Genomic DNA, 9,402 nt, shown 5'->3' with positions numbered 1-9,402 from the left:
TAACCATCTCCTAAGAGGTATCTCTGGGCCCACTCGGTAATGCATCATCATAATGAGCTCAATGTGACTAAGGCGTTAGTCACGGGATCATGCATTGCGGTACGAGTAAAGAGACTTGCCGGTAACGAGATTGAACAAGGTATTGGGATACCGACGATCGAATCTCGGGCAAGTAACATACCGATTGACAAAGGGAATTGCATACGGATTGATTGAATCCTCGACACCGTGGTTCATCCGATGAGATCATCGTGGAACATGTGGGAGCCAACATGGGTATCCAGATCCCGCTGTTGGTTATTGACCGGAGAGGCATCTCGGTCATGTCTGCATGTCTCCCGAACCCGTAGGGTCTACACACTTAAGGTTCGGTGACGCTAGGGTTGTAGAGATATATGTATGCGGAAACCCGAAAGTTGTTCGGAGTCCCGGATGAGATCCCGGACGTCACGAGAGGTTCCGGAATGGTCCGGAGGTGAAGAATTATATATAGGAAGTCCAGTTTCGGCCACCGGGAAAGTTTCGGGGGTTACCGGTATTGTACCGGGACCACCGGAAGGGTCCCGGGGGTCCACCGGGTGGGGCCACCTATCCCGGAGGGCCCCGTGGGCTGAAAGTGGAAGGGAACCAGCCCTTAGTGGGCTGGGGCGCCCCCCTTGGGCCTCCCCCCATGCGCCTAGGGTTGGGAACCCTAGGGGGGGAGCTTCCCCCTTGCCTTGGGGGGCAAGGCACCCCTTCCCCCCCTTTGGCCGCCGCCCCCCTTGGAGATCCCATCTCCCTGGGCCGGCGCCCCCCCAGGGGGCCTATATAAAAGGGGGGAGGGAGGGCAGAAAAACACAGCCTTGGGCGCCTCCCTCCTCCCCTGCAACACCTCTCTCTCTCTCGTAGAAGCTTGGCATAGCCCTGCCGGAGACCCGCTACATCCACCACCACGCCGTCGTGCTGTTGGATCTCCATCAACCTCTCCTTTCCCCTTGCTGGATCAAGAAGGAGGAGACGTCACTGCACCGTACGTGTGTTGAACGCGGAGGTGCCGTCCGTTCGGCACTCGGTCATCGGTGATTTGGATCACGGCGAGTACGACTCCGTCATCCACGTTCATTGGAACGCTTCCGCTCGCGATCTACAAGGGTATGTAGATGCACTCCCTTCCCTTCGTTGCTAGTAGACTCCATAGATGCATCTTGGTGAGCGTAGAAATTTTTTAAATTATGCTACGATTCCCAACATCAAGGACATAGTTTTTCTGTGCAGCAATGAGGATAATCCTCAGATCACGGATCCAATCCGCATCTTTGCTACTAACATCTTTCAACATAATTTTCTCTAGGAACATATCAAAAATAAACACAGGGAAGCAACAACGCGAGCTATTGATCCACAACATAATTTGCAAAATACTATCAGGACTAAGTTCATGATAAATTTAAGTTCAATTAATCATATTACTTAAGAACTCCCACTTAGATAGACATCCCTCTAATCCTCTAAGTGATCATGTGATCCATATCAACTAAACCATGTCCGATCATCACGTGAGATGGAGTAGTTTCAATGGTGAACATCACTATGTTGATCATATCTACTATATGATTCACGCTCGACCTTTCGGTCTCCGTGTTCCGAGGCCATATCTGTTATATGCTAGGCTCGTCAAGTTTAACCTGAGTATTCCGCGTGTGCAACTGTTTTGCACCCGTTGTATTTGAACGTAGAGCCTATCACACCCGATCATCACGTGGTGTCTCAGCACGAAGAACTTTCGCAACGGTGCATACTCAGGGAGAACACTTATACTTTGATAATTTAGTGAAGGATCATCTTATAATGCTACCGTCAAACAAAGCAAGATAAGATGCATAAAGGATTAACATCACATGCAATCAATATAAGTGATATGATATGGCCATCATCATCTTGTGCTTGTGATCTCCATCTCCGAAGCACCGTGCTTGTGATCTCCATCTCCGAAGCACCGTCATGATCACCATCGTCACCGGCGCGACACCTTGATCTTCATCGTAGCATCGTTGTCGTCTCGTCAATCTTATGCTTCTACGACTATCGCTACCGCTTAGTGATAAAGTAAAGCATTACATGGCGATTGCATTGCAAACAATAAAATGACAACCATATGGCTCCTGCCAGTTGCCTATAACTCGGTTACAAAACATGATCATCTCATACAACAAATTATATCACATCATGTCTTGACCATATCACAACACAACATGCCCTGCAAAAACAAGTTAGACGTCCTCTACTTTGTTGTTGCAAGTTTTACGTGGCTGCTACGGGCTTAGCAAGAACCGTTCTTACCTACGCATCAAAACCACAACGATAGTTTGTCAAGTTGGTGCTGTTTTAACCTTCGCAAGGACCGGGCGTAGCCACACTCGGTTCAACTAAAGTGAGAGAGACAGACACCCGCCAGTCACCTTTAAGCAACGAGTGCTCCGAACGATGAAACCAGTCTCGCGTAAGCGTACGCGTAATGTCGGTCCGGGCCGCTTCATCTCACAATACCACTGAACCAAAGTATGACATGCTGGTAAGCAGTATGACTTATATCGCCCACAACTCACTTGTGTTCTACTCGTGCATATAACATCAACGCATAAAACCAGGCTCGGATGCCACTGTTGGGGAACGTAGTAATTTCAAAAAAATTCCTACGCACACGCAAGATCATGGTGATGCATAGCAACGAGAGGGGAGAGTGTTGTCCACGTACCCTCGTAGACCGAAAGCGGAAGCGTTATCACAACGCGGTTGATGTAGTCGTACGTCTTCACGATCCGACCGATCAAGTACCGAACGCACGGCACCTCCGAGTTCTACACACGTTCAGCTCGATGACGTCCCTCGAACTCCGATCCAGCCGAGTGTTGAGGGAGAGTTTCGTCAGCACGACGGCGTGGTGACGATGATGATGTTCCACCGACGCAGGGCTTCACATAAGCTCCGCAACGGTATTATCGAGGTGTAATATGGTGGAGGGGGGCACCGCACACGGCTAAGAGATCTCAAGGATCAATTGTTGTGTCTCTGGGGTGCCCCCCTGCCCCCGTATATAAAGGAGCAAGGGAGGAGGAGGCCGGCCCTAGGAGGGGGCGCACCAAGTGTGGAGTCCTACTAGGACTCCCTAGTCCTAGTAGGATTCCACCTCCCATATGGAATAGGAAAAGAGGAAGGGAAAAAGAGAAGGAAGGAAGGGGGCGCCCCCCTTCCCTAGTCCAATTCGGACCAGACCAAGGGGAGGGGGTGCGGCCACCCTTGAGGCCCTTTTTCTTCTTTCCCGTATGGCCCAATAAGGCCCAATACGTATTCCCGTAACTCTCCGGTACTCCGAAAAATACCCGAATCACTCGGAACCTTTCCGAAGTCCGAATATAGTCGTCCAATATATCGATCTTTACGTCTCGGCCATTTCGAGACTCCTCGTCATGTCCCCAATCTCATCTGGGACTCCGAACCCTTCGGTACATCAAAACTCAATAAAACTGTCATCGTAACGTTAAGCGTGCGGACCCTACGGATTCGAGAACTATGTAGACATGACCGAGACACGTCTCCGGTCAATAACCAATAGCGGGACCTGGATGCCCATATTGGCTCCCACATATTCTACGAAGATCTTTATCGGTCAGACCGCATAACAACATACGTTGTTCCCTTTGTCACCGGTATGTTACTTGCCCGAGATTTGATCGTCGGTATCTCGATACCTAGTTCAATCTCGTTACCGGCAAGTCTCTTTACTCGTTCCGTAACACATCATCCCGCAACTAACTCATTAGTCACAATGCTTGCAAGGCTTATAGTGATGTGCATTACCGAGTGGGCCCAGAGATACCTCTCCGACAATTGGAGTGACAAATCCTAATCTCGAAATACGCCAACCCAACAAGTACCTTTGGAGACACCTGTAGAGCACCTTTATAATCACCCATTTACGTTGTGACGTTTGGTAGCACACAAAGTGTTCCTCCGGTAAACGGGAGTTGCATAATCTCATAGTCATAGGAACATGTATAAGTCATGAAGAAAGCAATAGCAACATACTAAACGATCGAGTGCTAAGCTAACGGAATGGGTCAAGTCAATCACGTCATTCTCCTAATGAGGTGATCTCGATAATCAACTGACAACTTATGTCTATGGCTAGGAAACATAACCATCTTTGATTAACGAGCTAGTCAAGTAGAGGCATACTAGTGACACTCTGTTTGTCTATGTATTCACACATGTATTATGTTTCCGGTTAATACAATTCTAGCATGAATAATAAACATTTATCATGATATAAGGAAATAAATAATAACTTTATTATTGCCTCTAGGGCATATTTCCTTCAGTCTCCCACTTGCACTAGAGTCAATAATCTAGTTCACATCGCCATGTGATTTTAACATCAATAATTCACATCACCATGTGATTAACACCCATAGTTCACATCTCTATGTGACCAACACTCAAAGGGTTTACTAGAGTCATTAATCTAGTTCACATCGCTATGTGATTAACACCCAAAGAGTACTAAGGTGTGATCATGTTTTGATTGTGAGATAATTTTAGTCAACGGGTCTGTCACATTCAGATCCGTAAGTATTTTGCAAATTTCTATGTCTACAATGCTCTGCACGGAGCTACTCTAGCTAATTGCTCCCTCTTTCAATATGTATCTAGACCGAGACTTAGAGTCATCTAGATTTAGTGTCAAAACTTGTATCGACGTAACCCTTTACGACGAACCTTTTGTCACTTCCATAATCGAGAAACATTTCCTTATTCCACTAAGGATAATTTTGACCGCTGTCCAGTGATCTACTCCTAGATCACTATTGTACTCCCTTGCAAAAATCAGTGTAGGGTATACAATAGATCTGGTACACAGCATGGCATACTTTATAGAACCTATGGCCAAGGCATAGGGAATGACTTTCATTCTCTTTCTATCTTCTGCCGTGGTCGGGCTTTGAGTCTTACTCAATTTCACACCATGTAACACAGGCAAGAAACTCTTTTCTTTGACTGTTCTATTTTGAACTACTTCAAAATCTTGTTAAGGCATGTACTCATTGAAAAAACTTATCAAGCGTCTTGATCTATCTCTATAGATCTTGATGCTCAATATGTAAGCAGCTTCACCGAGGTCTTTCTTTGAAAAACTCCTTTCAAACACTCCTTTATGCTTTGCAGAATAATTCTACATTATTTCCGATCAACAATATGTCATTCACATATACTTATCAGAAATGTTGTAGTGCTCCCACTCACTTTCTTGTAAATACAGGCTTCACCGCAAGTCTGTATAACACTATATCCTTTGATCAACTTATCAAAGTGTATATTCCAACTCCGAGATGCTTGCACCAGTCCATATATGGATCGCTGGAGCTTGCATATTTTGTTAGAACCTTTAGGATTGACAAATAAAGAATGATGTACCAGGGTTCTATACTTGTACTATTATAGATGGTAAAGAAAGAGGCGACAGACATTCCAGTTGCTGAACAAGGTGAAGCGGAATGGCCCTATTGTGCTCTCCTGGATGCTGAAGGCATGCAGGACTCTAGTCCAACCCCTTGTGATGGCCGACCGCCAATCATGTAGTTTGAGAGGTAATCTTGAGTAAACTGCTTTAGGATCCACCGCAAAAGAAAAAATATTCAGATATTGTCATCTAACACAACTCATTACGGGCAGTAAAAAGAAGGCTACATGGTTCTTACTTACCTGCAGTTCACTGTTGTCTTGCATAAAGTGTAAACAAATAGTTTGATTGACATCTTTTGACCCATTTTAATAACAATCTTCATCAATTTCCTCACTTGATGCTGGTTCATGAATATCTCATTGCCCCATATGTAGAAAGGGTCGAAGTGTGGATCTTTGGCAATGATATATGTACCTAAAAGCACCAAGTTAATATTAGAAGCTAAACAACAATTGAAAAATGATGTAGTACAACACTCCATCCATCCCATTATATAATATTTTATTACATGTATATCTAGACATCATCAGAACATTAAGGTAACACTCTTCCTTGTTGCTATGTAGCCTGGGATTGTATATTTAGTCATTCAGTACAATGCATGTTGCTAAACAACAATTGAAAAACGAAAAGGCATGTTAACTGCAATATCCTTAACAGCAACCAAATATCGTAATTCATAGTGGTATTGTTGAAACTGTTATTGATGAAATTGAACTGCACGGCAAATAGTTGCACATATAGAACATCACATTGTGAAGAACTGAAATAAACAAGTCATAAGGACATCTCTAGGCGATCCTTAAAAAGTTAAAGGACTAAAACCCTTAGTGGATATATATATATATATATATACTCCAGCAATTTTTGGCCTTTTCTAGTCGATCCCCTAAACTTAAGGTTGTAAACTTCAATTTGATCAAGTTCAAAGCAGGTTCAACCGAAAGTAGCATGCATTCAAACATAAAGATAGATAGTTTTGCATAACCAAACATAAAACATAAATTTAAACTAAGCTAAACTACTTTCGATCGAAGTAGAGGTCGAGCCAATCCTTTCTCATCATGTACGATGTGCCGCGAGCCGGGTCCGGGCCAGTACCGTCGTCGGGGTCATTGGGGAAGGCACTCCTCCACTCGTCGACGTCGATCTCCTCGTCCTCGGGGCCCACCTCGACGCCCTCCGCGCCGCCGCCGCCTTCGACCTCGTCATCAGAGGAGAGCGCGATAACCTCGCCGCCCTCCGCGCCGCCTTCGACCTCGTTGTCGGTGTCAAAACCGGCGGATCTCGGGTAGGGGGTCCCGAACTGTGCGTCTAAGGTCGATGATTGCAGGAGACGGGGGACACGATGTTTACCCAGGTTCGGGCCCTCTCTATGGAGGTAATACTCTACTTCCTGCTTGATTGATCTTGATGAATTTGAGTATTACAAGAGTTGATCTACCACGAGATCGTAATGGCTAAACCCTAGAAGTCTAGCATGTATGACTATGGTAATGAGTATATCCTATCCGGACTACGCCCTCCAGTTTATATAAACACCGGAGGGATCTAGGGTTACATAGAGTCGGTTACATGGGAAGGAATCTTCATAGTTGATCGCCAGGCTTGACTTCCACGCCAAGGAGAGTCCTGTCCGGACACAGGTACAGTCTTCGGCCTTCATGTCTTCACAGCCCATCAGTCCGGCCCATGGATAACAGGCCGGACGCCTGAGGACCCCTTAGTCCAGGACTCCCTCAGTAGCCCCTGAACCTGGCTTCAATGACGAGGAGTCCGACGCGCAGATTGTCTTCGGCATTGCAAGGCGAGTTCCCCTTTCCGAACTCTGAGACAGTCTTCAGATGTAATGATTGTATCCGGACCTGTGTCCACAACTATAGAAGATATAATATTTCATGAATGCAATCCGCTGACAACTTTTTGGTAATATGACATCACGCCTGCTCGGCCATTATTTTCGAACCGTTAGCTGGCCCGTCGTCCCACGTCTTGAGACGTGGTTTTACTGGCATGTCTTGTCCAAGCGGAGATCGTGTCCCCCCTTTAGGGGATTCTTGCCAACGCGGACGTGGGTAACCCAACCGTCGCTTGGGTACAACTCCTTGGGAATAGGCAAGTTTTGAGGCCCAGGAGGAGATGTTTGATATTCGCATCCTTTATATAGGGGTACAAACCCGTCTTTTTCTTTCACGCTTGTTTCTTCCTCAACCGTTGCTACCCTGAGTTCCATCACCCGGGTTCCAGTTACCACAAGCCCCAATCATGTCCGGATCCAGCCGTCAAGGCCGGTGGGTAGCTTCTTCTGTCACGGAGGGAGATATTGCAAAGCTTCGGGCGACGAGGTATCTGACCGCAGAAATCCATCATCGGCTTCCTGTCGAGGGGCAGGTTATCCCCACCCCCAGATCCGGCGAGAGGGTCGTGTTCGTGTCCCACTTCCTCCATGGGTTAGGGTTTGCACTTAACCCTTTCGTCCGAGGGCTCATGTTCTATTACGGGCTAGATTTTCACGATCTGGCCCCGGACTCTATTCTTCTTATCTCGGCGTTTATCGTTACGTGCGAAGCCTTCCTCCGAACTCCTCCGCACTTCGGCTTGTGGCTCAAGACCTTTGATGTGAAGCCGCAAGTGATAGAAGGGGAGCAGGCTGAGTGCGGTGGTGCTATAGTGAGCAAGCTTGCTAGCGCCGTTTGGCTGAAAGGATCCTTCGCCAAATCTTCTGATTTATGGCAGCAGGGGTGGTTCTATATCACCGAGCCCCGCGGCTCCAAGTGGGCAGCTGCGCCCGCATTCCGATCCAGTGCCCCAATTCAGCTTGCATCGTGGATTAATAAGGGGTTGGACTGGGGATCAACGGACGAGGTGCGAACTCTGCAAAGTAGCATCCGAAGCCTCACTGAGAGGGACATCAATATCGTCAACGTTGTTCAAGTAATGCTAGTTCGTCGGACCCTGCCGTGCCAGCGACGACCTCTCCATTTGTGGGAGTTCAATCCGGAAGGGCCGCAGACTCTTCAGCACTTCTTCGGCACTACGCACGAAGGAATGTGGAGATTATTCTTCGGGAAACGAAGGCAATGGCCGGACACCACCGAAGATGTCGGCCTAGACTGTACCATCTGGATACCCCGGTAAGTACCTGTTTGCCGGATACCTCATAATCAGATACTCAGTGGCAAGATACTGACAGAATCATCCTTTTTCAGGGTTGGATAAAGAAGGTGGAACGGATTAGGTGTCCGGCTCCCCTTCCAGAAGACTCAGCTACTCCTGTGCTAACAAGGATGCTGGCCTCGACACCATACCAGGCGCCGGTAAGGGAGGGTAAAGAGGAGAGTGAGAAGACCCAAGATGACCTTGGTTCCGGAGGTAAGTCGGACACTGAGTCCGGCGAAATCGACCTTTCCTCGCCTGAAAACATAGGCGGAAGGGGACCTAGTATCCCTTCTCCAAGAAGGAGGAAAAGGGCCGCCTCCAAAGATTGGGAGGGGCGGTCTTCCAAGAAGGGCAAGATGCCACCGTCGAGCGGCTTGGGCTTGGAAAGCGACGCTGTTGAACAGCTCCAGCAAGGGGACAAGCCCTCGGCCAAACCGTAAGTGAATCCGGAGTACTTTGATAGCATCCCGCTCCGTTGCTGTTACCGAAGATATACGTAACGTGTTCATGCATTTTTACAGGTCGGCAAGGAGTTTTTCTGGGCGATCCTCTTCTTCGGGAAGTCTCCTCCCAGAGATGATGGAGAGCGAGACGCCTCCTCCAACCTCCTCGCCCAATAAGGCGGATGACTCTGAAGTGTCATCACGGAGGGTCCCTCTTAATCGACAAGTTACGCAGGGGACAAAAGAGGCAGTACCCGAAGGTGGATCTTCGACCATCCGGGATTCTGGGGCTGATGATAA

Source organism: Aegilops tauschii, chromosome 7, assembly GCF_002575655.3.
Source record: "Aegilops tauschii subsp. strangulata cultivar AL8/78 chromosome 7, Aet v6.0, whole genome shotgun sequence".
NCBI lineage: Eukaryota > Viridiplantae > Streptophyta > Magnoliopsida > Poales > Poaceae > Aegilops > Aegilops tauschii.
The sequence above is the reverse complement of the archived record's forward strand: the minus strand, read 5'-3'. Positions refer to the sequence as shown.